At 34.4% G+C, this 27,400-nt stretch overlaps 1 protein-coding gene across 2 annotated transcripts in view; it reads left to right on the forward strand.

The window, feature by feature from the left end:
- The first annotated feature begins 313 nt into the window (after window positions 1–313).
- Dsk (Drosulfakinin) overlaps window positions 314–27,400 on the forward strand; it is a 111,466-nt gene continuing 84,379 nt past the window's right edge. The window contains exon 1 of one of the 2 annotated variants that reach the window (XM_085814257.1): window positions 314–449. The gene's annotated coding sequence lies outside the window, so the exon portion shown is untranslated. The remainder of the gene's footprint in view (window positions 450–27,400) is intronic. The other variant, XM_085814259.1, reaches the window with a different exon arrangement.

Genomic DNA, 27,400 nt, shown 5'->3' on the forward strand with positions numbered 1-27,400 from the left:
TGTAATCGTTAACCCTGGTATACTTAATTTTGTTTGAGAGAAAAATATTCGAGAAAAACCTTAAAAAATTAACCCTTTTTTTCCGTCTAAGTTAAATAAATTAATCCTGTTAACTGGAACGAGATGATGAAACATGCAGGACTTGTTAAAGTAACTGGAAGTAACATTCTTACAAATCGAAATGTGCTTCCCACGTTTCCGCTAACAACGACTTCAACACTTCATTTTACACGAACCAATAAAAGAGTTTTCTAGACGCAACGTCACAAGATTAGCCACGCCTTCCCACTACAGGGAACAAGATATAAAATGAGAATTATTTCGATAGCTCCGGAGCGTTTGCTAGGAATCTTGATTTCTCTCTGAGGTAGCTGAATCTTTCATTTCCACTGGTAACGTTCATCACTCATCTTGATCATCTCATCACAGAGGGATAGAAAGCAATTTTGGTACGTTTAATTTTAAGTTATTTACGTCTAAGTAATCATTTTAATCATAAAATAATTTTTAAATCCTTCGGAACGCTGGATTCTTGTTAGTAATTAAGTGTTTTTCCTTTTCTAAATTGTTAACTTACATGGCAAACTGAAAATGTATCTAATAAGAAAAAAATTACAGTTACTTTCGGACTACTTTTTTTTTTTTTTTTTTTCACAAAACGTGACTCAGGGATTCCTTGTCTTTATTCTTGGATCGATCTCTTTTAAAAGAACGGTTTTCTTCATCGACCCTTTTACGGTTTGCTTTATAATACAGCTATAAATAATTGTACATAGATGACTTCCAGATAAACTTATGAACAAAAGTTCTGTAAAACAAATGATGTGTTAGTTTTTTATTTATTTTGTATTATTCATATATTTAATTTTATAAATATAAACAAATTGTCAGAAACAAAATCACAAATTTTAATTTCCCAAAAGTTCGAATTTAATTCATGTGATAGATGCTCTGGATATATAGACACAATTATTTTTAATATTAAGCATAAACTGCTTAATTTAGTTCGTTATTCTTCTCGTTCAAAAATTGGTTCTTGCCCTGTGTAGTAAATTATTTACTTCACTAAAGCCTGCCTCTGCTAGGTAAGAGAAAGGAAAGTTAATAATGTTTCTTCGGCAACGGCATTTATTTTGGGATACTTTTCTCGGGTTGTTTTTAAATTCCGAAATTTAGCATACCCTTGTGTTTGATATTGCTTGGTATAGATTGTACTTGACTAGGATGCAGTTTTGTACATTTGTACAAACTGAGCTCATTGTTTGTGATATATATTATGTGTTCTGTTAAAAAGTGTCTGGTCTGTAACCCACGTGCAGCAGATTCGTTGAACGGTGATATTCAAGCCTTGTAGAGGGCCCCTTTATTTCAAATGCCAGTGATTTACAATGATTTGACGATCAATCTTCCTTCACTATTCAAGATATGTTAGCAGATAGGTTCAGTTGCGCACAGGGTTTCTAAGCGACACGCCGTATCCATCAATACTGTCTCATTCTTTAATTACTTATTAAAATTCTATCATATACTCTGGAGCAAATCACGAAGTCAAAATTCCATTTCTGAAAGTTTTGTATGTCTGAAATGTTAGCTATCCTGATCGAGTAACCGATACTCTTTCTTGAATTCTGATGTATCTTGCATCTCCTATAATAGTGCATTGTTTTGGCCTTCGCTGGTGGAACCACCTTACTTTTTATGGTAGAAGTACGTAACCTAGTTTCTTAAAGAGCATTATCTGAAATAAGAAGGGGAATAATTTCATATCCCTTTCAATTTTCTTTCTTTTATTTTCCTTTAAGTACTAAAGTTAGATCAAATTTTATAAGAATGAGTAATTCTGAAAATTAAGGGTACATTAAATCTGTAATTGTAGAGTAATCTACTTCTTGATCGGAAAATATCTTTAGTGATGATGTAATATATTTTTTGGAGGACTGCGTTGTAGAGACATTTGGTTAATTGAAAAAGGCCGGAGAGATAAAAAATTAGCAACCGCCGTCTCCGGGAATCGAACCACGGACCTCTGGAATACCGGCCCAGCGTATAGAACCACTACACCACAAAGACACGCTAGAAAAGCGGGGGAAATACCTTATATACTCCCATTTTTAAAGGAAGACTGGGGTATTTAGGGGACACAATCGCCAAATCCTGACTGTGGAGAATCGTTATCCAACACCCTTTTAGTTCGGGCGCCACTGTAGAGACATTAGGTTGATTGGAAAAGCCGAAAAGATGAAAAACCGTCTTCGCCGGGAATTTTAATGAGCGCAGTGATCACTATACAAGTCGGTTCAACTCATGGTGAAAACAAGGAATTCACTCAAATTTCCACCTTATACCACCACTATCATCTACCATATTATCACACGACCACCCCCACCATACAACCATATTGTCACACTACCACTCAGCCCAGTATATTTCTACATTATCTTCTAGAACTAAAACAGTACAAGGTTTGCAAAAATGAGTTTAGGAAATTTTAAAGGAAATTCGCTATTGTATGTTAATAGCGAATTTAATTATAGGTTAACATAATCATACATATTATAGGTTAAGTTAGGTCTAATACAATCTTCATACCTATAGCTGCACATTTACTTAGGGTGCTCAGAATGTCGAAGTGGAGATCATTAATGACGAGACACGTAAAAAAACACAACGGCAAGCGACTGCTTAAACTACGTTGGGCAGTATGTCTGCAAGGGGGTTGCGCATATCGTTATCATTCCTCGAAGAAAGACCTCCAGTATAACCGATTACCTGCGGTCTTTCAAGGTCTTCCAAGGTCATTTTTTATTTACTATAATACTTATTATTGCATATCATAGGTTAGGTTAGGTTTAATACAATCTTCGTACCTACAGCTGCACATATACTTATGCTGCTCAGAATGTCGAAGAAGAAATCATTAATGACTAGACACGTAACACAACGGCGAGCGACTGCTTAAACTACGTTGGTTACTGTCTCCGCGAGGAGGCTGCGCATATCGTCATTATTTCTTGAAGAAAGACCTCTAGTATAAACGATTATCTGCGGTCTATCAAGGTCTTCCAAGGTCTTTTTTTATTGACTATAATACGTCATATGCCATCTGTTACAGACGTGAGAGTAGCGACGTGTATTACGTAAACACAACGCTGCATATTGTAATGATAATGCGATTCAACTTCGAAAACAGCTTGCATATTCTATCTGTTAAAGTATGTACACACTATTCTAACTGACCATGTGCATCACAAGGCCCTTGATGTCAGGAGAGATTTGTAGTATATATTGTTTTAAGTTTCATTCATGTATTTTTGCGGGATGGGAGGATTACAGTGAAAAAAGAAATATTGTAATTTGTTTTGTGTTAATAATGATAATAATGCTCAAAATAATGTAATAAATAACATCGTTTATGACATTATTATTTCAAAATACTTAAATTAGCTATAACGGGATAATTAGCAAATTAGTTTCGTCCAGAATTAATAGCAAAATGCCTTTCTCCAGATAATGTTACACTTTTAAACACTTGTGATAGAGCTAATGAATTCCGTTAGTTTTGAGCTATGTGTTCCGACTTTTGTTCGCTTCTTCACGCTAAGAACATTTTAGAAACCATTTGAAGAATTAAAAATGTTATGCATATGATATGAAAATGCAGGCTTATTTAATTATAAATTGGAAGAAGCGTGTGTTTAACAAGTGCAATAATTTTTCAAAAGCAGAAGAAGTAATCACTATTTCTCTTTATTTGCAGTAAAGAAAAAAATTGTTTTGCTTTACGAGTTATTTTTAATTTGAAAATAAGTAATGGCACTCTTAGTTAAGTAATGCGTTCTTTAAGATAGGACATAATGCTTTTTGAATTAATCTTTTATAATATGTGAAGATGAATTGTAACATTGATAACCATTAAACTTGCTATTCTATAAAGAAAAACAGATAGTATAGGAATAATTATTTTACAACTATATTGTAAGGAAAGAATGAAGTAATTAAAAGAGAAACAGAGCATACAAAAATCAGTACCGAAAGCCTCTAACCATGGCTATAGTATCAGCTGTTATACAGCCAGGCATGTTATCTGCCTATGTATTCAGGAAACGTAGCATTACGTATTCAAAATGCGATTTCGTGTTGTTTTATGGAAAAGTGGGGCAACGGAGACCCTGACGATAAGGTACAGCCACGGCATTAAAACCTCAGTAATGAAACGGTGGCTGTTCAAAGCACCAAATCCGCGGCCTGATTTGTGTATCCAGTAGCATCCTATTTCATCAGTCTAACAACTGGATTGATACCACAGTAAAACTATCAAGTTTCTAGCGTGCTTTCTTAAGTTTTCATCCTTCTTCTCTGCGTCTTCCACGTGGATATATATATGGTCGTCAAGATCTATAAGAAAAAGAGGATTTCGGCAGAAAAAAAAAAGACTTGACGTCAATTATGCATCCACTTTCGTCGTTGAACGTACCGGACGCTGATTTTTGTATTGCAAGATCACGAGAAGCAATGATCATCTTGTTGACAATCCGAAATGTTGCAGATATCATCGCATGGTATACGAGGATCCTTGATGTTCTGCAACATATTCAGTTTATTAACCCATGGTAAGTTGTGTGCATGTACGATTTCTAACAGCAGTGAAGATAGGATATCATCATCTCGGTAATAGCGTGGATGATAGCCATTGAGATGCCTAATGTCATTCTGTGTGACCCTCCTGAATCCAGGGATTGTGTATTTACATAAGACGAACTTAAGCAGCAGTTAGGCGGTACAATAAATTAAGAAATATTGCAGCATATTAAATCATGGAAGAACATCATTGAATGGCATTTAAAGCAAAAACATGAAACTTGAATTATTGTAATTTATTTAAAGCAAATCGAAATGAAGTCAAAAACACAAAATTTTGAAATTAAATGTCTTGGTCAACTTTTTCGGACAATTTCCTGCGTCAACTTTTGTAATGAGTACAAAATTTTCAAAAAATAATTATAGGAACTTGATAACTGTATAAATTCGTGATTTTTTTAAATAAAAATATGTCAAAATATAGATATTTGAAACTTTGCATCTTTTTAAAGTTTTTGTAACTGGAAGTATATGTCTGCCACAAACGGGGGTGAAAATAAAAGCCGCATAACATGCAGTGTATTATTAACTTAATAATATAAAAACTGAGAAAATAATTGTTTTTTTTTTCAGCTATTGTGTATTACTGTTACTATTGTAATTATTGTATGTGTTTTCAGTACAGCCAGGAAAACATTATGTTGCAGTTAATCCTAAGTAAAATGTTTTTATAAAAGTGCTGTGCTGGTTTCCATGTTTGCTTGTGTTTAAATGTTAAGCAATAAGTTACCATTGCTAGATTCTTATCTGATAACACTTGACAGCATATTGAGTTTAGTGTGATTTAGTAAACAGCTCAAGGTCTTTGTATGGTGACTTTAAATTCATAATTCATAATTCCATGCTGTGGTGACTGCTTACATGGAATATAGTTTATACGAGATGTAATTTTAAGCTAATAACTTAATGTAAGTTATATGTTGTCGATTTTAATAAGTTGAATTTTGCTCACTATCGGCGACTGTGTTGTGTGTTTCTAATAGCATGTAATGCTGGCTGCCACTCTGATTGGGTGTAAAATTGGTTGATGTTGGTTCTTCTTGCAAATTCCTGCAACTTTCTTAATTAGATGTTAGTCTGACGCCCAACTGAGATAGTGGTTAGTCACTCTTATTATCGTACCGAAGGGCCTGGTTCGAATCCCACAGAAGGTATGATGTCTGTGCGGCATAGGGGCATTCTAAATATGCGGCGAGCTTAATATCTTCTCGAGATGTTTGTAATAGGACTGCGATCATGCAGTGAAATGAAGTAAAATTTTCTTTAAAATATTTTTGGTAATATTATCCTATTAATGAAGTAAAAATGAATAAAAATTATTAAAAATATTAAATGATTTTCCTTAAAATTAATATTTGATAATAAATTGCTTAGTCAATTGCTTTTTATAAATGGAAAATTTTTCTAATTTTTGAGAAGTGATATATGTTTAATTAAGGCGAAATATTTTATACTCATATAACTAAATAATTATTATTACTAGATAATTTTATACTAATATATTAATATATATTTATATTTATCTCAAATTTTAAAATATTGAAATTTAGCATACAAATAATATTTTTTCACTTATAAAGGGAAGCTATTATAAGTGCCGATAAATCTGATGCCTGTACAAATTTTAATAATTTATTCTTATCTATTTACATGAATGAATAAATTAATGCTTTTAATCAATAAGTTGACAAACTTCATTTTTCCAATTTCTTCAGGGAAAGAATAAAACCTTAACTTAGAATATTTAAATTTATACGTTATACAATACGTAAATGAGGTTTAAAAAATAAAGTAAAAATGGTGAAATACATATATATATTTCTTTTCTTATGTAAATTTTTGCATGTTTCTGTGTTCTTTGTTTATGTAAAATTTAAATGAAAAATTATTGAACTGTTATTTCATGAAACACGTATATATAATTCGTTTTATGATTTGAGAAACATTAGCTATGAAAAGGGTTTTAGCCCGTTCCCATGTAATTTTTTCTATCTAATATTTTCCATCTAATTCTATTCTGCTTCATTTCTGTCTAATTTTTTTTTTCCACCTAATTCTTGCCATCTAATTTTTCATTTAAATTACAGAGATCAGAAAACTAACTTTTTCTAATCTCTGTAGAGATTTTGTTCCTGTCCTTTACTTTTTTTGCAACTAATTCTTACTTATATACAGCTAAATATCCTTAATATAACAATTATGTTTTATAACGTGGTTGTGTTCTACATCTTTAGAACTTAGAGAACTGATAAAAAGACAGTAAATCACACCATCATCTTACTTTGTTAAAATGATTATAATCCTCAACGTATTTTATGAATACACTTTAAAAACCACAGGGCACTATATATTATACATAATTTATTTTCACTTAAATTTAAAGCCACGCATTTATTATTAAACATTACTTATTTCTTCATATTCATGATAACTGAATAAATAAAAAAAAAGGATTTTTGAAGTCACTATCTTGCCTTTTCTAAGAGTTGGATATTTCAGACTATCATTGCCCATTAAAAAATTTTGTTTACTCACTTACCAAATACTTATACGCCCTCTCCTGTGAAAAAGAAAAAACAAACTTGCATGCAAATTGTAATCATTACGAGCCATTGTTTTAAAAGAACTATCGTTATGCTTTTTATTTCCTATTCTGTTCAACATTTCATTTTGTTGTCATGAGCAACAGCATAGTTTAACAAGTGAATATCATTTATTCTAATGTATTATAAAGATGGATTGTTAATATACAGCAAATAAATCGGAATGACTCGTTTCTGTATTATTTTGATTAGCATATTGCTGCAATTAATTTCTTCACCGATAACAAATTATGAGAACTGTAGAATACTATCGATCACTTCACTATTAGTTTTTATTCAAGTTTATGCATACTAAAGTTAAGTAAATTAGACTTCCATCTTCCTGTAATTGATAATCATATTTACACATAATATTAAAAAATTGCGTTACAAAACACAGATTGAACAGATAAATAGCGTATTATTTCTCCCACTATATTCGATTTAAGGAATTTGATCTCACGGACGAGATAAGCAGAAAAATAATGATAAAATAAATTCATATTCCAGAATAGTATTTAGATTCAATTCACAAAAAGCCGAACTCTCATGGACTGGATTGAATTCATAAAAGCCGAAGTCTGAAGAAAACAAATGTATTTCTTCCAATGTATAATTAACCTTCTTTCAATGAATAACCTTGTTCCAATGTGTAATTGTTAGACACAGCATACATGTCCTGGAAAATTTGCAGGAAACAATTATGGAAGTTTTCCTGAATTTAGAAGTGCTGTTAAGTTTACTGTATCATTTCATTTAGGGAAAGGAATTTATCCCATAAGATGACAGATTTGCAAAATAAAGGAATAAAAAGTTATATTTTACTTTGCCAAAGTGTGATGATAATTCCATTAAGCGAAAGGAGTAAAACAAATCCATCAAATTCGAAGGAATTACCACATTCCCTCAATCATGTTCTTAGGGTATATGTGGTAAGAAAGTTTATATGATTACCGATTCGAAGATCCATGCTTCGAATCTTTACATTGGATCAGTTCGTGTTTTTGTATTTCTACTCTAAAATCTATAATTGTTCTTACAATGGCGGGAAAACTTAGAAAAAAAATTAAAGAAAGAAAAGTGGTATGATAACTCGTTACAACTTGGGTTGCGTCGAGTGATTTTCGTACCTCTGCACATTTGCTCATTAAAAGATAGAGAAAGTAAAGAATTATTGCATTTCTACCCTCTTCGTTCTCGTATATGTATTTAGCACATCCACTCGGAGTTGCAAGGTCCGATTTTTGTATCCCGGTAAGTGCATAAATAATATTTCCCTGTTTCCTCCTTCGAAAATGCAAACTCTGTCTACAACCAGTTACAAATTCTCTGAAGTAAGAAATTTTCTTTCTCAGAATTTTTATCTATTGCTTTTTTGTAGAACTGGAATTATGTTATCTTTCCTTTAAAAAATGTCCTTTGTAAATTAGGCATTGTCAAGCAAAATATTCACCAATACTCTGATTGCTGGAGACTTCTCAAAGCGGTTTTTCTCTAACCAAGGCAACTTCTCATTACTCGTGCAGTTCACTGTTGTTTTCCTGTGATTAGCAGTTTGGTTAATTAGTTATGAAACGAAGCAGATTAGCGCTATGTGCACTTTCAAACACATTCTAGCAATAACAAAATTCTTATAGCTTCTTGTTTTTTAGAATCCATAGCAGCACATACCAGCTGAATAAAATTAAACAAATGCCCGTCAGTAGCAGACTGGAAAATCTATTACTAAGGAATTTCGGTTTACATCACGAACAGTTCGAAAGCCAATTGTGAAGGAAATGTCATCGGAAGAAGAAGAAAGAAAAATTACTCTAGTTTTCTAATGCTCGAACGTTGTGCAAAATGGGGTTGAAATGGAAAGTTTTTACAAAATAATATCACCCTAACAAAACAATACCAAGCTAAAGAAAAATCATTTTCAGTTATCAGGTTCAATGTTCCGCCTTACTTGCTTTGGGAACATGCAAAGACCTGACTCGGAAGAGGGAGCTTACTAAAGCTATATTCAATAAATGTGGAAAGTAGACAAGATACACAGGAAGGGTATACGAAACCCTTTATTTTTCACTCTTTACAATGATTTCCGGACTTCGGAATACAGAGACCAACCACTTGTGGTCTGAACGTAAGAATATAAAAATATTAACTAAACTCTAACTTAACTTTGGAATAATAAACAAGGGCCTACGTGGAAGATTGGCCGTATATTAACAGGAAGCCGTATGTAGTACAGAGAACTGTTAACACTACGATACGTTTAAAATTATCAAGAGGATTAAACCTCTGGCCTGGAAGGCAACCAGCAACCGAGTAAAAACTGCTAAGGCCTGCTTCTACTAACTCCTTCCTCTCTCTCGCTTGGCAAAAAGCCACAACTTAAGTACTTGGCGTTCGCCAACAAATTTGCATAAATAAGTTAAAGCTTTTAATTCTGGCCGGAAGTAGAAAATAAGAAGTGATAGTAAAGATTTAAAATAAAATAAACGTTAGTAAAACTTAAGATCTTTACATACTTCCCGCCAGAGTTAATTAGTTTGAAACTGAGGTCTAAAACGACCTTGTTGGAAACTTTTAGCTCTAGAATCTAACGCGAGGCCAATCTTTTACAAACATTTCTCACTAGAAACTAGAAATTTAAAAAAAAATTTGTTTTTACATTATCAGCTCCATGGACAATTACTTTTCATCTGTACTGCATCTAAACAGGAGCTTTTAGTTGGAATCTGGTTCCTTCCAGAGATCTGGAAGGAAAACTAGTTTAATGAAATGTTACACAATTAAATGGCAAGTCACATGAATATTTATATTTCTCCTAACATTCTTATTTCATTCATGACTTTTATTTAATTATCTCTCCCCATGCTCTCTGACATGTGTTGAAAAAGAAAACACCGAACACGAATGTGTTTATGTACCAGTGTTCAACACTACCGTCTACAATCAAAACACTAACGTGTTAAAATTCAACATAACAAGACCTCATAACACACCTTATCTTCATGTCTAAACCCTGAGGTACTATTCTGAAAGTGGCTAACTCTGAAGTGTAACGTCAGAGAGCCTAACTACATTCATTCAAACTTTAACACATATTCACAATAATTTGGTCTTTTTACAGTCACACGAATAAGTTTAAAATTTTTGGCATTACTTTCACTTTTACCATATCACAGTATTTCTCAACATTTAAAATAACAGTTCACATTGTATATAAGGACATATTAACATGCCGTTAATTTTACGCAATTTAAAACATACATTAGTAGTACATTGTTAACTTGTATTCTTTTCAAAGCAAGTGCCAATTTTTCTACATTGAAATACTACATTTCAAAAAGTCTTTCAGACTAAAACTTCTTTCTTGCCAGAAAGTTTTAAATAAAATTTATACAATAACTTTTACAATATTTAAGTATTTACACATCGCTATTATACATCAACTTTAGTTTTACACGCGAGTAATTGAAAAACATAATACCAAAATAGGTAACAACTCATTTCTCGCCTTTTTGGCGATAAAGGTAGACCTCACATGAGGTAAAACGTCTTGAAATCTGCCACTTGCAGTAAGAATGAAAGATTAACTTAAGTTTCCAAAGTAACATAAAATTTTACTTATCTTTGTGATATTCGGACATTCTTTTCTCAGCCCAGTCCTGGAAGATAGCCAAGATTCTAGTTTGATTTATCCTCCTTCTTGTACGGGCTCGCCCTTCAGTTGCTTCCTCTAGAAGATTTCTTTTCCCTCCAGTTCGGTCACCCTTGAATACCTTCTTTTTCGCCTCTGCCTGTGGTCCTGGCCGTTTGATGGCCGCTGGTCTTGGCGGAACCGCGACACTTCTCTCTCGTTCCTGCTTGGACCTCGTTGCTGGCCGTTCAAATTTTCCTTGTATCTTTTCCTCCGCCGCTGGTGGCCCTTCCGCAGTTCGGCGACATTTGCTGCGGAGAGTCCTGTCCGATGAGTAGATCTTTCGTTTGGGAGCCGGGTTATAGTTGCCGTTATTTCTCCTGGCTCTCTTTGTATTCGTACTTCTCCCTTCTTCATTCTGGGGGTGGTCGTGCGCTCTCTTTTGTGGTCGGTGGAACGGCTTCTTTTTCTTGTTACCTTCAATTTTCCAACGGGGAAACTTTCTTTTCAATTGCTCCTGCCTCCTAATGGCTTGCCCTTGTGCTTGTCGTTGTTCCACCTCTGGAGCTTGTGCCTGCAGTGCCTGCCGTGCCGGATCCTGCAAAAGATCTTTAAATATTTGCATTTTATTACGGTCATAGTGGGGTTTTATCTGATCAGTGTTTGCGGAGCATGTTTCACCATTCCTGGCTTTTAACACCACTACAGCATGAGTTATTTTTTCTATGACATATGGTCCTTCAAATCGTGGAAAAAATTTGGCGGTTTTATCTTCTGGTGCTGAAGAAAGTGAATGCTTAATTTTTAATACTTCATCTCCTACTTTATAAGTTACTCCCCATCGTTTCATGTCATAATAGAGCTTCTGTTTTCTTTGTGCTACTTCAGTGTTCTTTTTTGCTTCTTTAATTAATTTTTCTATATCACCCATTTTAAATTCTGGGGCTCTTTGTTGAACATAAAATAATTTTTCTAACGGCGTTATAATCATTCTGCCTACAAATAACTCAGCAGGAGTTTTGCCCGTTGTATCATGTTTTGCGGTCCTAAGGGCGAAAGCAAATTCATTGACATAGTTATCCCAGCTTTTATGAAAATTTTTAACATAACTACGGATAATTTTCACTATATTTCTATTGACCCGTTCCACTACATTTGATTGCGGCCGATACGGGACAATTTTAAATGACGTATGCCCAGTTTTTTGCACATGTCTTCAAATATATTACTTACAAATTGAGGACCATTATCCGATATAACTTTTAGGGGCACCCCATATTTTAAAATATATTTATTTAAAATAGAATCAGTAACTAATTTCGCGGAGGCTCGTTTTAAGGGAACAATTTCGGTCCACTTACTAAAATGATCAACCATAACAAGGAGATAGCGACTTTTATTTAACTGACTTTTTGGGAAAGGGCCCAATAAATCGATGCCAATTATTTCATTTGGAAAATTGGATTTAATACTACTTAGAAACCCGGCCGGGCGGAAATTAATATAATTAACTGCTTGACATGTTGGGCAGGACTGGACATACGCCCTTGTTAACTTTTGCAGTTCAGGAATATAGACGGACTCGCGTACGCGTTGGATAGTTTTTCGAATACCAGCATGAGAAGCTAATGGGCTGTCGTGTAACTAATGCAGGATATTTAATCTAAGACTAGCTGGGATAACAGGTCGAAATTCGTTGTTGGAATTTGTAGTTTTTGTATAAAATAATAGAACATCAATTAGTTCGTAATGGGCCACCCTATTTCTTATCGCCACAATATCTTGGTCGCTAAAATTTTCAGGATCCTTTAAATACTCATAAATGTTTCCAAACTCATGATCTTTACCCAGTTCGGTTATTACAGTTTCTCGGGAATTTATTGTACATGCTGTGAGCATTGCCACCTTTACAGTATTAGCTTCTTTATCTATTTTTATTCTGGATAGGGCATCTGCTACGATATTTTCCTTTCCGGGGGTATGCTTGATTACCAGATTATATTCTTGTAGCTTGAGTGCCCATCTTATTAACCTTGGGGATAAGTTTTTCCCTGAGTACAATCTAGTTACCGCCGCATGATCAGAATACACTGTTATTGGCGCCCTTCCAAAATAGACTCGGAACTTTTGCACTGCTAACAAAACTGCAAGTGCCTCTCTCTCGGTCGCGGAATAATTTCTTTGTGTTTGATTTAAAGTTCGACTAAAAAATGCCACGGGCTGCTGATTTTGCGAAAGTACCGCTCCTACCGCATAATCCGAAGCATCCGCTGAAATTTGTAAATTTTCATCCTTTTCAGGAAATTTCAAAACCGGGCTTGCTTTAATTTTTCGAAAGCACTATTGGCTTCTGCCGTCCACGAGAATCTTGCCTTTCTCCTTTTTAATTTTAACAATGGTTCGGCAATAGCTGCAAAATCTTTTATAAAGGACCTATAATATGAACAATGTCCTAGAAAAGAAGAGAGCTTCTTCGCCGTATTTGGCGGCGGATACTTTTGTACAGCGATTATTTTTGATTCGTCTGTCTCGCTTCCTTTCTGAGATATTTTGTAACCTAAGTATTTTAATTCAGGGGCTGCAAATTTGCCCTTTTCGACATTAACTTTTAGACCGGCCTCATTTAATAATGAAAACACCTGTCTTAAATCCTGTACATGTTGGTAAAGATTATCACTAGTAATAATGATATCGTCTAAATAGATAAATGTGGACTTTCCAAGAACAGGCCTTAGCACAATGTCCATACATCGCTGAAATGTTGCCGGTGCCCCTGAAAGGCCAAACGGCATACGCAGGAATGCATAAGTGCCAGACTTGGTTATAAAAGCAGTCTTAGGCACGTCCTCCGGTCTAACCCCTATTTGAAAATAACCAGTCGTTAAGTCTAAAGTCGTCATGTATTTGGTAGATGTTATGTTCTTTAGAATTTCTTCAATAATAGGTAAGGGATATACCGGATATTTAGTTATGAAGTGTAATTTACGATAGCCAATCGTGAAACGCCACCTTTTTGGATGTGTTAATGGATAGTCATTGTTTTTCTTACATAAAACCACCGGGCTAGCAAAACTACTTGAGATGGGCGTTATGATCTTTTTACGTAACATATCGCTAATATGCCATTCTATAATTTTTTCTTTATTCTTATCATACCGGTATGTTTGTGGCGAACTGGCATTGAATCTCCGGTGTCGATACTATGGTTAGTAACTTGAGTAAATCCTGGAATATCACTAAATAACGAAGCAAATTCACTTACCACTTGTCGGATTCTTTGTTGCTCTTCCTTAGGCAAGTGGTCAAGGTTTAACATTGGCGGTTCCGTTTTTTCTTCTCGAACTGGTTTCATCGTCAGCTTAAGGGATGCTTCATTAAAATCCAGCGTTGCTTCTGCCTCTGAAAGAAAATCTATCCCTAAGATAATATGTGCTTGTAGATTCTTTACTATAAAAAACATAACCTTTACTTGTTCGTCCTTGATACGGACGTATAACGGTAATTTACCTATGCACTTGCATCTTTCTCCTTGCGCAGCTAACACTGTCGTATTATCCGAATTATATATGCGATATTTACGAAAATACTTCCTAAAAAAATCTTCTGCCACACAGTAACACTGTGCGCCTGTATCCAGGAGTGCGCTGGCTGGGATGTTATTCTCCAACACTTCAATCTTCGGAAGAGTCAAATTTTTCACCATTACTGTATTTAACTTGAAGGAAGAGGAGTTTTCTTGGCCTTCGGATTTCCGCACCCTCCGTCAGCAGAAATCCGTTTTAGTTTAAATCATTTTCCTTTCCATGCTTTCCTTTTTTTTCCACTGGCCTTGAGACTTTTCTCCTGGATTGCTATTGAACTGTCGACGTTCTCCGGCTCTTTTTGGATGCTCGTGTTTCCTTGCCCACTGATTCGCTTTGCTTCCGTAGCCGTGTGCTTGACTTTGCTGTGGTCTTGGCTCACCAAATTGGTTTCGTTGTTGATATTGGCGTCTTCTTTCAATGTCCGCCGTTCTTCTACTTTCAAACTGGATTGCTAGCTCAAATAACTTTTCCAGTGTAGTCGGATTCCTTAATTCAATAAAGTCTTGTACTTGGGGAAGTAACCTCGGCAAAATCACTTGAATTATCTCAAGATCCGGACGGTTTCCATACAAGAGTTTGAAGACGTGAATTTTTCTTAAAATAAAGGTGGAAAGATTTTCGATTCTTTGCTGATATATGCTGAAAAGTTCCGTTTCTAATTTCGCACGATCCCTTACGACAGGGAAGGCTTTTACTAAGGCAGTCTTGAAATTTTCGTAAGTATAGGTGGGACTTCCCGCTTGACCCAAGAGACTTCTGCCTATGCATTTGAACCAATTAAGCGCTTGGCCTCTCAAAGCGCTGGTAGCTAAGGTGACTTTTTGGAACTCATGCGCGGGATACATCATGGAGTAGTCATCTAGTTTTTCCAGAAAACTGGTTACCGGTGAGTTTCCATTAAATGTTGCTTCTGGTTTCATCGCTGCGCGCATGGTCTGGACGATGTAACCAAATCCTTCCAGGGCGGCAGCTGGCATTTCTGGATTCTGAGCCGCTTCTGCAGGCAGCACAGGTTCTTCTTGAAACTCGGCCATGGTTATTCTTCTTCGTCGGGCGCCACTATCAGGTTCAATGTTCCGCCTTACTTGCTTTGGGAACATGCAAAGACCTGACTCGGAACAGGGAGCTTACTAAAGCTATATTCAATAAATGTGGGAAGTAGACAAGATAGACAGGAAGGGTATATGAAACCCTTTATTTTTCACTCTTTACAATGATTTCCGGACTTCGGAATACAGAGACCAACCACTTGTGGTCTGAACGTAAGAATATAAAAATATTAACTAAACTCTAACTTAACTTTGGAATAATAAACAAGGGCCTACGTGGAAGATTGGCCTTATATTAACAGGAAGCCGTATGTAGTACAGAGAACTGTTAACACTACGATACGTTTAAAATTATCAAGCGGATTAAACCTCTGGCCTTGAAGGCAACCAGCAACCGAGTAAAACTGCAATGGCAAGCGGCCTGCTCCTAATCACACCTTCCTCTCTCTTGCTTGGCAAAAAGCCACAACTTAAGTACTTGGCGTTCGCAAGACAAATTTGCATAAATAAGTTAAAGCTTTTAATTCTGGCCGGAAGTAGAAAATAAGAAGTGATAGTAAAGATTTAAAATAAAATAAACGTTAGTAAAACTTAAGATCCTTACACAGTGACAGTGCCATATCTCTACGGCATGAACATCTAGAGTAATACGTAACGGAAAATCCATAAAGGAAAGAATCTAGTCGTAAATAAAATTTTAATTAAGTGTCACACAGAAAAAAGATCACGTTTTAAGGCAAAATAAAGCTATGTAAAAAATCAAGGGATTAGTTACTATTTGAGAAAACTACTGAAAACTCTCTCTTAAAACTTTGTAAATCTATTGGAATTTAAAGAAAACAAAAGAAAATTTAAAGTCCCTTTCTTAATTGATGGCAACATTTTGGTAATTTTAACACTGTGAAAAAATGAGGCTAAGATAAAGTGCAGATTGAAAAATACTGCCATTCCTTTGGTGCGCTTTTTTAAATTTGAAACTTTACTCTAAAACTACGCGTTAGAAATAAAATACGCTGCTAATAATTTTTGGCAATTACAACAGTTGTGTATGAATTCTCCTTCCTCGAAAAATTCGATGTACTTCCGTATTTGGCATTTCAAAATAAATTGGTACAAATTGCTAATATCATTTCGAAATACCATACCTCCTTGGTTTCCTAGCATTTTACGACCATCTTCTGGAAAATTTTAAAGGATATTCGCATAATTTTCCCCTTCAAGAGTGCGTCCAGAGAACGAGCTCTCCATAATTTTAAAATGGACTCGTCCACCTAGTGACTGCTTTCATGATACAAAGACAAACCCTTGCAAACTACCTGCTAAATTCATGTCTAATCTTCCCCTTCTAACAAAGATAAACTCTTGCAAATTACCTGCAAAATTCATGTCTAATCTTTTCCTTCTAAGTGTTGAATTTTATGCTAGCCTAATACAAAAACCGACTAATAACAGCGAAGCGAGCAAGAACTCAGTCTACGATTTCGTACATCTGTTGCACATTCATCTTCTCTATTATTTACGCATGACTTGAGGCCTAATAAGTAGCAGAGCCAATAATAACAGGCGAGACCCTAATTATAGGAAAGTAAAAATGGTGATATATAATTTGATATCATAATATTAATATTACTATATATTCTGACTGTAGGTTTCTATTAAAGAATAATATTGAAATAGTAACCTGTAGTTTATCCATAATTACTTTTCACTTATTATGTTCTTGTAACTGCGTCCTTCAGAAATTACATTATTCGCATAACGTCTCCCTTTCGAATTTCGGACAATAAAATTACTAAAGAAAAGGGTAAAAGTACAGAAGGAAATTCTGTATTTCGTAAAAATACAGAAGGAAACAATATACAGAAAAAGCATTTTTTTTTTTTTTTTTTTTTTTTTTTTTTTTTTTTTTTTTTACTGTAAGAGTATAACGTTATCTTGATTAAAAATAAACATAAAATCATAACAGCTTCATATCACACTGTAACATTGCAAAAAAAGAAATTACCTTTAAAAACTTCAAAATAAATAAACAAAAAAAATTAACTAAAAAAAGAAAATCCGAAAGGTTTCAGATTTTAAATTACTTCCAAAGGGGCTTTTTTTAACATTTTGTGTTACCTTTAATTATTATATATCACGTTCTTCGCACTTAAACCATAAAATTCAGTTCAACAACAATGTCGCAAAATAATTTTAAAATGAGCATATCTTTAAAATTTTTGATACACAGTCTCGCGCGCTGGAGATAAAAATGTTTTTTTTTTTTTTTTTTTTTTTTTTTTTTTCTGTACAACGTTGCTATTGCTCGGTTTGAAATCCTTGAGTTTGTTAATCAAAAATTCGTTAAAGTTTTATAAAATAGGGAACCTATAATAAAACAAATTCCAAATTTAAAATTTGGGCTTCCAGATGCCTATATTCGCAGTAGGATTACGTTATTCAAAATGTGATGGCTCTAGGTACCGTTGTCTTATCACAATGCGAGAAACATATATACATTTATGCAGGTTCTTCATTATTTAATTTCTTCCAATAGTCCCTCAGGGGCGAAGCCCCTTTGGATTAATAAATTTAAATCAGTTAGAATAAAATACATGAAAGCTTAAAAACTTGCAGTGTCCTCTTCACATTAAAATTTTTAATTAACACCTTGTGGTGTAGTGACCGAATCCGCTACGCAAACCCTGGGTTGTGACACAGGGTTGAAATGAACTTCAAACTCAAGTTTTAACAATAACATGAATTTTAATAAGATAAAAACCTTAACATTTGCATATCTTGACAATATGGGACTTGGGTATATTTAGAGCCGTAATTTCAGAATTTTGTTACAGAAAAAATGCTCTAACGCATTATGCAGGAGGATTGATCATTCTTGCCGGCCAACATACCCATAGCTCTAAACAGTTAAGTCTCTTTTTTCTTACTTTGATACTTTGATACAGAAGTATTTATACAGGGGGTCTACTGCATTCACAGTACTTCCCTGTAAACCTGATGTAATTCCACAATGGGCATGGTGATGAAAAATGCCAGAATAAATCCCATGGAGGGAGCAGTGAGCGGGAAAACTCTTTTTTCTTCTCAGGAAGCCACACATATCTTCCTGTGTTTACTTGCGCTGAACTCCCAGGGGGGGGGGCGAGTTTCTTTCACTCATATGTAACAAAGTGTCCATCTCCTGACCTTGATGAAAAGACTTCTTTTATCTCTTTGTTCATTGAAGTGACCTTCGAGGCTGCCATGGAGATAGGAAGTAAGATGGAGTCGCCCTAAACAAGTTTCTCCGTACCCTGCTCTGAAGCATCGGCGATCCCTACGTGGTGACCAAAACATTGGGTCATTTACCATTGAGTTCTATGGGATTTGACGCGTTCGGGTGTAAATATTTTGTAATTACGTCGCAAATATACATATAAATGTATATATTTTCTTTTTCTACAACACTTCAGAGTCCTAAGTATGTGAAAACAACATATTTTTAAACAACATTTCATTCTGAACGGAATTAAATGCTATACTTTTCACAGGACAGTTTTCTCAGAATGGTTTAATTTGAATGAAATATTTTCACAAGTTTTCGTTAATTACATTAGGAAAAAAAATTAAGGTAATTCGAATTTATTCGGTTAAGGTACAAAAATTAAGATCAAAGTTTATTGTATTATTAATATTAAAATTATGCATTATTTCTTTTCTATTTATAGAGCTTCTTCCTAAAATACTTTCTTAAATATGACACGATTTTTTGGCTTCTTTTAAATCGAAAAATGTAAGTCAATTTATAATTAATGCTCTATTCGGTTCATTTTAAATTAGATAATTATTAGGAATTAGCGAAATACTTTAAATAAGTATTTCGCTAATTCCTAATAATTAAATAGGTATTAAATAGTATTTGACTTTCTCTGAACATTTCTGAAAGGGAATAAAATAAGTTTTTTTTTTTTTTTTTTTTTTTTTTTTAAGTATTATTTAAAACTTGTAACTGAGTTATTATAAAATGTAAAGGGAATAATTCTTTTAATTATACTTATCAGATTTTTTTTTTTACCCTTCATTTCAACAATACATATTCCAAAACTCTTTATTACGTTCTTAAGTGCGCATCTCATAGCATTTGCTTTACAATACCTTTTAACAGATTGCTTTCCAATACGAACAATTATTGCTTAAATAGTTTTATAACGTATTTGTCAACAGGATTTCAATATATGTTTACAATTCAATATTAAGGTTATTATATATTTAGATAACATTTATAATCATTATAAATTAGATACATTTAATCATTAGATTTCTTCACAGTACTTTCACAGTTGTTTATAAGTGAATAAATTCTTAATTTCAAATACATTTATAAATAATTTAATGAATATTTAAGTATTTTGTCAAAGGCAGATACATGCTTTTTGCAAGCACATGCATAAATACCCATACATATTTCCTATTTATCATTTCCGGCATGTGCAAATCTTTAATTTCTGTGCATTCACTATATTTTTCGTGTAAAGTAATTTACACTAATTTAGCATACACCCGAAAGTTTTACATAAAAAATATATATGAATATAATTTGAATGAAAATTATAAGTATTATTTTTAATACCCACTCAAAGGTCAGTTTTTCTTCAAAATTCCTCCCCGATGGCATCTCTCTCTTTAGGCAGATAGCCCTTGCATGCGTTACTCTATTTAATAAAAACTTAATCTGACCTATGTGCCTAATTACAAATATTTTAACATACATAATTTTATATTTACATTTAGCCATCAAGTTTCAAACTTTTCAAATCTTCTAGAAAATAAATTTTGGCAGATCTCTTTTAGCAATTTTCTTAAAATCTATATTTTTGTAGTGCAACAGCTTAGAATTTTATAAAACAAATTCATAATCAAAGTCGCTGTTGTTAGTTATCGAAAAATAACCAAGATGTGTTTTTTGCGTAAATGTCAGTAAACTATACAAATTGCTATTATCCATCACACTATGAATGTTTCTTTCATGCGAGAGTGTCCCTTTTTCGATTTCTATGGAGCTGTCATGTGTCGAAATACTATCAGAATCTTGTCAAGCGAGCTTCTGAATGTAAACAAAGAACACCCCGTCTGGTGACCCAAGCTTCAAAGCAGTGCTTCACTTCTAGCGCGGAATGGCCCCTCCTCCCTTTCCTACCTCCATGGAGGCTGCAACCGGAATCATTAACAAAGGCACAGGGTTTCACCACTGATGAAAATTATTGCACTCTGAAATCACTCATCCTAAACAAAGAACCTTTTGGACTAATAAATTTAAATCAGTTAGAAATAAAAAACATGAAAGCTTGAAAAATTGCAGTGTCCTCTTCAAGTTTAAATTTTAAATTAACACCTAGAAAAGAGTTTAAGCTAAACATTTACTATATACAAGTTTAAGAATTAATAACTAAAAACTTAAGAACGATAAAATCATGCATTTAAAATGATCTGTTCAAAATAAAAATAATAGGGACGGCAGCGGGTCTTCTTATCCTGTCTGATCATAAACTAACTTCGTTCGCACTTATTGTTAAATCAATAAAAGGCTTAGTATCTACGTACATTTTCCCCTGAATGTTTAGATCATAAGGCTTAAAATATTTTTCATAAGTAAAGTGGCAATAATATCTATTATGTAGCACGTGAGATTCGTGACCGTTGAAAAGTAATACCGCATTTCTGAGGTTTAAAAAAATTGAAAAAGAACTTTAAAAGGTTAGGAAAATTATTTAAAATTATGCATAATATCATTTGCTTTTGAATATGTAAATTACTTTTTAAATATAAATTATTGTTACTGAAAACAGTACTGACAACTTATTGTTATTGGTAACATTAGAATTTGAATGTATCGAAAAAAATTAGCTCTGAAATGAGATTTGAATGATTTCGGATATGGGAAGAAACTGACCAAAAATTGCAAATATTTTCAAGCAGAAACCATAATGTAATAGTATAGAGTATTTTTCAACAGTTTTGTAAGAATAGTAGAGGCTTTCAAAATAAAATATTATGTGACAAGAGCCTTAAAAAATAGCAGCATATTTAAATACGTTTCATTTCATACATATAATAAAGAGATTTAAGCCTTCTTAAAGGCTGAACCTATTCCTTAACAGAAAAAGCCTGAATTATTTTTTCAAGATCAAAATATTCTACCTAAAATCTAATATACATGAGGGGTAAAAATAAATAATCGTGCTCTTTGTATACAACATCTCGTATATTTTAGTCATATTTACGAATAAATATGTAAAGCATTACACAGATTTAAGGATTATTTATTATACGGTGATATTATGAAAAAGGTTTATGCAATTTATGTCTGACTCTGACGGGGATTATACTTTTCAAAAATGCTGCAACAATATTTTCGTCCTTTTAAGTTGCGGCGCATAAAGCCATCAAATTTCGTTTCAAGCGAGCATTTTATGTAAGGAAAAAATAAAACAATATGTGTGGATATGTAGAAGGCCTCTGTAATCTTTTAAAGACGAAAAAAAAAATTCTTTAAAAGTAATAATGCAGAGACTTTAGAGCGAAAGATTTAATATGAATTAAATTAGCACAGTTAATGGTATTGTAAAATAACAATTAAAATAAGAGTTAACTACATTATTTTAATGACATACATACTTATTTGGAAATGTTTGTTGATATATATAAAATTTTGTTATAATGTTTGGTTGTGTTATAAATTTACAGTTAAATTTAATAACTCTGGGTCCTATAACAATTAATAAGTTTAAAATTAAATAACTTCGAATAAGTTTTTTTAGAACGTGTCCACGAAGAGAAGAGAAAAATGTTTTGAAGCAATTCGCGCATTGTAAAAAATAAATGATAAATGAGTTTAAAATAAATGAAAATGTCCGAGCCAAATTTAGCAAATGTAACTTATCCATCAGGTATGTTACTTCTTCTTCGTTCTGGTTTTCTGTTCTCATTTTTAGCTTGTGCAAAACTTTTCGGAGTTTATCTTTTACATGTATTTCCAAAGACATATGATTGCTTTTGACTTATTTTCCGTCTTTCACACTTTTAATATTCAAGTTCTCGCAGACATTTTCCTCACAAAGAGTGTTTCACAGTAGAGTGTTTTGGGATTTTCCTCGTACACTCTCATGTATAAATAAACATACTTAGTACTCATCCTTTTGTTATTCGCTGTACGCTGTCTTGAAGACAATTCTCTCATTGCACTAAGAAACAGGGTGTTCTAACAAAAGTCTTGGAATATGGCCAATAAAAGGCTTTATTTTTAGAAAACAAAAAAATATTTTTACATGCTCAGAAAAGGTAAACGTTCCGATTTATGAATGAAAATTAATGTCTGACATATGTCCTTCATGACTTAATTTCCACTACCGTACTCTTTCGATGAAATTTGTAATTAGTCTTTCAAATATCTGCTTACCGTGATAGGTAATGAAAAATTCAATTTGCTCTTTAAGTTCTTTTATTGTTTCTCTTTAAGCTCGGATATTTTTGCATTTGAAATAACACTAACGCACAACAGAGACTTTTTCAACAGACGGCTGATCATGGGTGTGGTAATTTTTTGTTTTTGTTGTGACTTTTTTCCCTTCTCTGATAGTAACAACAGAACAAACCCACGAAATTCATCGTGGCAAGGATTGCAAGACTGCGCCTATCGTTGGCAAGAACCTCGAGCGTCATACAGGTAATACGACTTTGCTCAGTTCCTTCCCCAAATTTGATGGAGAGCACCTCGAGCGGACAGGTTCGAGGGTGTCCCACTCCTCTTCCCCTCCTACCAACCTCTCGAGAGGACTTTTGGCTTCCATATATTTAGAGTGCCTAATGCCGCACAGACATATTTTGAACATTTACAAACATCCATGCCTTCTCTGGGATTTTAGCCCCAGCCCTTCGGTGCGGCAGTCAGCGTCGCTAACCACTATCCCGGTTATGCGGCGTATGGTAATTTAACGTCTACTTTCAAACATGTGTTCTCAAATTTTGTTATCAGTCTGTAAACTATTGTTTCATTAGGTGCATTTTCACACCCAGAATTTGAACAAAATGATGTTGTTTGTAAATCTCTGTGCATAACACTCGCCATTCTTGTACTGGGTATTCACAATCAAAATCCATTGTGTAGTCATACGCCTGTTTCTTTATGCAGCCATGTCGGCCTGCTCCTATGTGTAGCCATATTAATCTGCTCTTTTGTTCTTTCTGCTATCGGCAAAGCTGTTTAGAACAGCGACCACCCTGGTGGTAGGAGAGTGACTCCTATACTTTTGGGTCTGGGCTGGAATCCGAAAGAAGGCATGGATGTTTGCAAGGTAACAGCATCTTTGCGGCATGGAAGCGCTTAAAATATTGCCAAGCTAAAATCCTTTCGAGAACTTTCCGGTAGAGAATAGAGATATCCACGGATTCATTCTTTGGAGTCTTTTCCTACAAAGTTCGGATGAATATACCCTATTCTGTGGGTTTAATTCTGTCACCTCCTGTTGTGCACCTGGGTAACATTCTTGCTGATGAAACAGCAAAATGGCAGATGGAGTCGGCCAATCCCGACGACTGCTTGGCTAGTAAAGGATTTAGCCGTTGAATAAAAAATTTTCAAAAATCAATTTTTTGCAGATTTATATTTTTACATCATTTTGTTCATATTTTCAGGATAATACACTCCTCTTAAAAATAAACAAAAAAGCAAAACACGGAAAAAATATATTTAATGTATATGTGTGAGTGAAATTGATCCAAGAGGCTGGTGTGGCATTACTACATCACATAGCAAAAACCTACATAGCAAAGACATACAAAAACACATGTATTACGAGCATCACATCGCCAAACACCAAATGATTAAACATCACGCTAATAATGGGTATGACTCTCTAGCTAAAGTGCATGCTCTTGACAACGGCGAAGCAAGCTAGCAGTAGTGTATTGATGGTTTGTTGTGACAGTAGCACCCATTTCTGTAGTAACCTATATCGGAGCTCTTGGAGGGTGCTTGCGACTTGCTATCTATCTCCCAATATGTCTCACGCATGCTCTATGTGATTCAAGTCCGATGATCTAACAGGTCCCGGCTGATGAGTAATATTTTAACTAAGATATAACTTAATTTGTAGAGACACTAGGTATTTTTTGGAAGCAGGAGAAGTAAAAAAATGAGCGACGTCTTCGCCGGGAATCGAACCGCGTACCTCTGGAATACGCGCCCAGCATGCAAACCACTACACCAAGAAGGTACGATAAGAAGGCGGGAGAAATACCTTATATACTCCCCCTTTAAAAGGGCGACTGGGGTTTTTAGTGGACACAATCGTCAAATCTTGGGTGTGGAGAATCATCATCCACTACCCTTTTAGTTCAGGCGCCACTGTAGAGACATTAGGTTTTTTTTTTTTTTTTGGAAGCAGGCAAGATTAAAAATGAGCAACACCTTCCCTGGGAATCGAACCGCAGACCTCTGGAATACGCGCCCAGGATGCAGACCACTAGACCCCGAAGGCACGCTAAGAAGGCGAGAAAAATACCTTATATACTCTTCAAATAACTCTGCACCCCTTCAACTCTACGCGGGCTGGCGTCAGCATCCATAAATATCACGTTGGAATACATTTCAGTGATAAAGAACACGCAAAAGTGTGTAGAACGTCTCCGCGATATTGGAAAAACCACCAGGAATCACGGAGTTCGGTGCGGCCGTTCGTTGCTCTCCCACCCTATTCAAGTAAGCCTTCTCCTTTTGTAATGGGTTATTTCGACGACGTATGGCTGGAACGTTCGTTGGACGTAGAGAGTCCCTGGCTCTTGCTATATCATTGCCCTTCGGGAATCGTTCTGGATATTAAATCGAGACTTGTCCGTAAAGACTACGTGAATGCACTACTCTGATGTCCAACTGCAATGTTCTTGTGCAAAGTTCAACCGCGCTGTAAATAAGATCGGGACAAAGGAACACAAACCACAGGTCGTCGGGAGTACAGTCCATCTTCATGCAGTCGATGCGACACAGAATAATGGGATATGAGCCATTCTGCAACAGCAGAAGAAGTGCGACGACAGCTGTCTTGCTGTTAGTGATCTATGGCATCTTGCACATAGCAAAGGAACCGATCGTCTGCCGTTGTGGTAATTTTCTGGCGTCCAGACCCCTGTCTTCTACAGGATTTTTATCCATTTGGTAACGCTTCCACAGCCTATTAATGACACTTCGATGCACATGCAGCTCTCTCGCAACATGGGATTGGCTTGCACCAACTTGCAACATCCCGCTTATCCTCCAAAGCATTTCATCGTGCAAATGGCGTCTTCGGCTCATGCTTTCTGCTTTGGTTATTTCGTATTACAGGGATATCTCGTTTACACGGTTCTAATCAATAAAAGTATACTAGATTTGTACAGTATTTGTACATGGCTACTGCCAGAAATTTGTCTTCTCATTTCAAACATATAATATTTCGTGATGACTTTAACATAGTTCCATCTCAGTGACTAGGTATATTCGCAGATGCACGGTATTTGTTTATCAAATACCCACGGCAAATATCCGAGCTACAGCCGTATGATTTAAATATAGTTTTGCGTTTTGTTGCACGGAAATAAAAATTAAATATTTTTAAATATTGGACCCATGGAAATAAAATCAAGATTACATAATTAATATTTTGACTGATATGAATAAAAAATTACTTCCATCCTTCATTTTCATTTTACTTTCATTGGGTTGTGATACCAATGATTCTGGATTTTGAAGTTCATCTCAATAGCAAAACTGCAGTGCAATGACAAAATTTCGTTTTACTTTGTTACTAAAAAACTGGATAATAATGAACGAGATTTTTCATATTCGTCCATAATAGCCTTACCATATCCCTCAAATAGAAACGAGAAACTTATATTTTAAGAAACTAATGTATTACTTAAATTTTAGTTTCTATTTTAAAGAGTTTATATATATTCGACTGGTCAAATGATTTTAAATAAGCATCAATGAATTTACCTTCATTACTCTTTTAAAGAGAGAGAAAGACAGACGGAAAGAGTCTCCATACATATGTATCTTTTCCCACACTTAATGATCAAAGTTACATTTTCAATCTTTCTCCACTTCCCTTTCAGAATTGCAGCTGCTTAATAGTATAACTTTTCTGAAAGATTTACCTACATACACCGAAGTCAGCCTGAATCTCCCATTAGTTAAACTGTTAATTCATTCTTTATTACTGTAGTTAATTATGCTTACATGTAATTGAATGCTCTGAGACAAAAAGAATATATATAAAATAAATTACGCAATCTGCATTCCTATATCTTTCTGTATTTCGGTAGTCATTAAGTAGTCATTAGTATGTGATTTACAGTTTCCTTTAGAGATTCCACACAATCAGCAAGTTCCAATTCATTGCTCTGTACCTATGATGAAATATAAAGTCTGACATAATATCCAAATTTATATCTTAAAAAATCTAAGTTTATTTTATGAAATAATAAAACCTGGTCTTGTTACAACTGGATTAAATGCAACATTTCCAATTATTTATGACAGTCTACCAGAAAAATATTCATACATACCATTCCCCCTCAAACAATTATGATTTTGTAGCATGTACCTCTTTTTATTTTGCCTTTCAGTTCATAATACATCAATAAATTTCACCTGAACATATTATAAGGTATTTCTCCCTATAAGGTATATCTCCCGCTTTCTTAGCGTGCCTTCGTGGTGTAGTGGTTCTGCACTCTGGGCCGGTATTCCAGAGGTCCGTGGTTCGATTTCCGACGAAGGCGACTGCTAATTTTTCATCTCGTCTACATCCAAATAATCCTAATGACTGTACAATATAAATTAAGTTTTTTGGTTTCCGTGCAAAATAACTAAAGAAATGGGTGTCTAATTCAGAAGTCAAGCAA

Source organism: Stegodyphus dumicola, chromosome 4 (genome assembly GCF_044657685.1).
Source record: "Stegodyphus dumicola isolate Sdum_Otavi_A_Nest chromosome 4, ASM4465768v1".
In the NCBI taxonomy this organism is placed as follows: domain Eukaryota; kingdom Metazoa; phylum Arthropoda; class Arachnida; order Araneae; family Eresidae; genus Stegodyphus; species Stegodyphus dumicola.